Source organism: Aedes albopictus, chromosome 2 (genome assembly GCF_035046485.1).
Source record: "Aedes albopictus strain Foshan chromosome 2, AalbF5, whole genome shotgun sequence".
Lineage (NCBI taxonomy): Eukaryota > Metazoa > Arthropoda > Insecta > Diptera > Culicidae > Aedes > Aedes albopictus.
The window spans coordinates 246,952,481-246,957,791 of NC_085137.1; the positions used below are offsets into that span (position 1 = coordinate 246,952,481).

The window sequence follows — 5,311 nt, forward strand, 5'->3', positions numbered from 1 at the left end:
AATATTAAAATATTGGAAATGCCACTTTGGGGCGAAATTGATCAGTATACAATTAAGCATAGGTTGGAAAGGAAAACTTCCTTCACCGCTTAATTTTGCTCTTCTAAAATCGAATAACGGGTCTAAAATCTTACAACTAGTGAATTTAATGCTTTAAATGCAAAATTAAATTTCGAAATTTCCCCTTAAACGCCCAAAGGTAGGCAATTTCATTTGAAATAGGTGATTTCTATTACAATAAATGACTATTTCTTCATAAAATGGACTTTTTATAACAATTTCATGTTCTGATTAGCTGCTTAACATCCCAACCAAGGCTCCACAAAAATGTTAAAACAGAAAATTCACGGGAAGTCCTATTAGCATTTGATTGTTTAGCAGCAATGCTTTCAACTAAATGAGAAATACATTGCAAATTCCTTGAAAAAATAAGGCAAAACTAACTTTTTTCTAAAAAATTAAAAATCTACACTCATCTCTAGACATCTACGAATCAGATGACGTAAAAAGTTTAAGATCATTACGACGCTTAAGAGTTCCTAGTATGGAATTACAATGTAGTAGCCGAGTGATCAATTTCAACCCGCTGATCAATTTGACCCCGGTTTACGGTATTTATAAAATACCTCGACGAGTTATTGGTTTGGTGTTGAGGACTGCTTGAGGTATTACTCAATTATGGAAAAATCACTATTTGTATGGAAAAATCGCCGATTATTATTTAGGTATTGCCATACCTGATGTCATTATTCACGTGTTATGCACAGAACACACACCAGTTATTATTTAAGGTATTTTACCTCTTATGCAGGGCTTCTTAATACCTCATTCAGGTTGTAGGTATTCGGTTTTTCATACCTGAGCTAGGTGTTCTTCAGCTATTTTCTCCTGCTCGGGGAAGTTGCAAGGTGAATAAAAATAGGCAGACTGCATTGGAAATTATTATTCAAGTGTTTTCTAATTAAAATTACACAAACATGTAAAATAAGTCAAACAAATTACTGATCTTGAAAAAAATGACCTCATTTATTGATAAATAAATTTGATTCTATTCATATTAACAACATGTTTCGAATATTTTATGTATACAATCTTACCTCCTTCTACACAAACCTTGCACGTTTGCTTTGAATTGGCCAATTGAAATGTCACGGACGTGTGTATCGTGGTGTTTTAGTTTGTTTTTTTTTTTCAAAATGCCTGAGTCGGATGAGTAAGTAATTCAAAATGTTCTTTAATCATAAAATAGTAATAAACCCATTTCTAGGAGCTACGAAGATAAGGAGTTTCTCGACGAGAATGAAGCCAACCAGGAACAAGACCAGAAACAATCTTCTGGTCAAGCTGAAGGATCTGGATACTGTGACACCCGTGACGAACAGGCGGATGGAATCGATCAAATTGGCGATGAATCACTCGGAGATGGAAGTGTACCGATTGAACATACTTTCGGTTGTCTTCTAAGCCCAGATTTGGTCGGGGAAGAAGGCAGAGAAGAAGATGAGCAGGATGAAAATGAAGAGCCTGTAGTGCTCGACGACGCAGAAAGTGATTACGTGTTTTTCTTCAAGAAAATTTTTAGCCGGCGCCTTTATCGCACACAGTTACGACCGAAGGAATTTTGTAAGCGGAATATGTGCTGCAACACACCGGAGGTAGTGTTTGCATCTATATGGCGTATCTCTGTGAAGCAGATTGAACGGCAAGTCAACTTTGATGGGATGAATGCAAGTTGGTCAGGCAATGATAAACCGGTCATAGGTGATATTGATCAGTATGTCACTCTGCAGGATCCATCTAAGAAGAAGACATATTCAGTGTCTGCTGTTTCACACCGAGTTCTCAGCACCTGGCGAGGCATAAACATCAAAATACATGTGAACATTTACTCCACCAATGTGGAAACAAATGCACAGTATCGAGTTGTTCTTCGAACTTTGTTTGCTCCGCAGAATCCGGATCGTGCTGGGGCAGACGCAACGAGAAATGATGCTGAATTGGCTGAATATCCGCGGAAGAGTCACCTGAATTGGAGGGACACAACAGTTCATGGCTACTTTGGGCGAATTTTGTCCATTCTGCATCAGCCCATGATCGCGACCGGTTGAAAGACGCAAAAGCTCCACCATTAGAGTTGGCCAAATATTTTCGTTGGGGAGCTGTTTCGGAAGCGGCCAGATTGCAAGCGGTTCACAGAGGGATGGCTGTGGCACAAACGGCGAACAGTGCCAGTGGATGGGCTCGAGAGGTAAATGAATTGAAAACTGATCTTGATCTTCTTCAATTCTTCAACGAGTATCACTAAAAGTTGATGCGATGACGACCAGGGCAGCATTGGGATCTGAACTTTTTGAGGCTATGGAGTCGGCAATCCGCCCAGAAGAAACGGAATTAAGTTACCAACTTGCTGCTAGAATAACGGATTGCGTCGACATTAATCATGCGTGATGCTACACTGGATGGTTTTATGTGTGAACGATCGTCGGACTGCAAAACCACCGTCTCAACTACCTGAACAGGTCTTTGTTTTTATGCTGTAGATACGGTATCACAAAATTCTTCTTTCTATAATCCATTTTGCATATGATTTTTTTTCAATATAATGAAACTAACAAGACTATTGGTTATTTTTGTACTGTAATCAAGTTTCAAGAATCAGAGAGAAGTAACAATGGTACAGGTGGGTTTACTCGTTGCAAAGACTTTTTAGTCGCTAGTCAGTTCGTCTACAGTAATATTCTTTACCCCGGCCGGCGTAACATTAAAATCCATGCTTTGAGGTGGTTGAGCAAGGCCCTTTTCCGGTAAGAATTCACCACCTGGGTAAATTTTGAAGCGATTTACAGCCTTACATACTTCCATTAGCACAGATCTAGATTTAGATGAATTTTCGCGGTAATGTCGTTGTAAATCTTTTTTCATCAATCCAAAAAACACTTCGATTGGATTAAAAAATGGACAATACGGTGGAAGAAAGATCGATATGATACCAATTGATCGAAGATATCGTATAATATGTATTGGCGTCACAGTGAATTCTTGCACCGTCAAGTATCCACACCGAATGGAATCCTGGATAGCACTGAACATTCGCATAGCTTAATGCGAAACTGTGACAACATTTGAAAAACTTGCGACGATTTAATGTTCCTTCGGTCCAAAAGCTATCCAGCATTCCACCAGCATCTAGAAAACACAGAAAGGAGACCCTTGGTTTTTGACAGAATTCACCGCGAAAGATTATCTTCTGGCCAATTACACCATATCCTTTTCGCCGTAACATATCTCTACTGTCGAAGCTAACTTCATCCAGGAATACAAGATTATATAAATCCCACTGAATCGATAGAAGCTACCTGACAAATCGCACGATTTCCACTTCGCGAATTTGTATAGCTCTTCTCTCTATCGTTTTCCAAGAAAAACCCGCTTCAGGGATAATCACGCATACTGAAGATACGCTGATGGATTTATGAAACTTCTCCTGAAATCGTTGTTTTGCCTCATCTAAAAAGAGAACCGGCTCACTCCGATAGAGCTGTACTAACCAGGATCGCATTTCCAGACCAAACTTATTATAAATTTGCTCTCGTTGCTTACGCCGAAAAAATCCTTCTCTCTCAAATTTCTTACACCATTCGTGGATAGTAGATTCCGCTTTTCCATATACCTATCAGTGCCAAGTTCTTCCTGGATATTCCCAGGAAGTAATGACCATACAGAGCTTGGTACACGGTGTTGGTTCCGACGTACATTTTGAAGAATAATGTTGGTCATCGTCTGCAAGATGAATAATGTCAATTCAATTCTGTGTTTTCACCTTACATGAGGCCCATGGTGAGGTCTTTTTAAATTATTGATATTCAAAATCATTATTTCGAAACATAAAAAAAAAACATACGATCAACAACGAAACTGCAAAATCAGCAACAACATGAACTTTGGGGATGTAAACAGAGGAAATGAACTGACATGTAGTCGTCGCGAGTACTGTCAAACCCATGACAGTTAAACAGTTCGCTGCGAACTTCGCTTCGCTAGTCCAACTGGCGAACTCCGATTTGGTGCTGCGACGTCAATATTTCCATCGGCATCATCGTGCTTCATGGTGGTTCTATCGAAGACACATAAGTTTGCACTTGAGACAAAAACAAATGTTGGGATGTGACCAGTCTAAAGAAATGGATGGCATTCAAGATTTTAGTTTATCCTTTCAACGACAATTTTAGCCCTATGCCAGTTCTAATGAGACCCCCGGCTTTCCTTCGCTTCCGAAAGAAGAAGTCACATTTTGTTATTTTGTCGGAAATGAGATTCGATACCAGATCCTCGGCGAGCCTTTCAGATTGAATCCAAGATTGAATCATCTGTAGATTGCAGATGTGTGTTATGAGTAAAGCGATTGAGACAAAATCCCGACCCGTAAAGTATCATGCGGATTTACCAAAATGACACATCTAACCGCATCCAGCTACATTACAGTCAATCGACCGCTGGCGGCGTTTTCAAGTCCAAAAAACCTTTGTCCATGGCAGCTTATTAAGAAACGAGCGCAACGTGCCCAAACTTTCAATTGATAAAAATTAATCACGAAAGAAGAGCCGATGCACAATTGCCGCAAAATTTGTATCCTTTTTGCGACCGCCGCATCGGCTCTGTCTGTGGGGTTGGCCCATAAGGTGGTTTGTCGGTGCGCTGTCCGCGATTCGATTGATCTCTTGTGGGATCGACCGATTGATGTTTCGGTTGGCAGTCGGCGGCGGCGGCACAAACTGCAGCCAGCCAGCGTGCGTTTTTGAGCATTTAATTATGATCGTGACTTCAGCGGTAATGGCCCAAAGGTAAACTTGCACGCCAACCGTTGAACGATGATTTAACTGCCGACACTGACTGACTGCTGGTAATGATGTTGTTAAGACAGAGACCACGGGCTGCTGCTGACTGCTGCTTCGGGATCGATGATGGCCATCCGGGCGCCACATTTCTGAACTCGGACGCCCTGTTGCTGCTGTCATGGGAAACAAATCCGGACCAAGTGGAAAGTGCATCGATCTTCGGTCCGAATGGTGGACTGCATGGTATATGGTCAAGCGTCCATGATAATGGGCCATTGTTTCACGAGCAGAAGTGAGCTGTGCGCAGACAGACGGTGACGCAAATGTTTGGCATGATAAGAATGCAAAGAGTTATGTGCACGGAGTATGGAATTTAATAACGAACACAGAAAACAAAACATACATTGCAAGGTTTGCATTTTGAACACCGTTTTACAACCTTAAAATAACTAGAATTTTAACTAGAAATATAAATC

The 5,311-nt window shown here is 40.6% G+C and overlaps 2 pseudogenes; one reads left to right on the forward strand and one right to left on the reverse strand.

The window, feature by feature from the left end:
- The first annotated feature begins 1,196 nt into the window (after positions 1–1,196).
- On the forward strand, positions 1,197–2,448 carry LOC115267676 (uncharacterized; annotated as a pseudogene).
- A 258-nt stretch (positions 2,449–2,706) lies between these two features.
- On the reverse strand, positions 2,707–3,777 carry LOC115255854 (uncharacterized; annotated as a pseudogene).
- Positions 3,778–5,311: the final 1,534 nt, after the last annotated feature.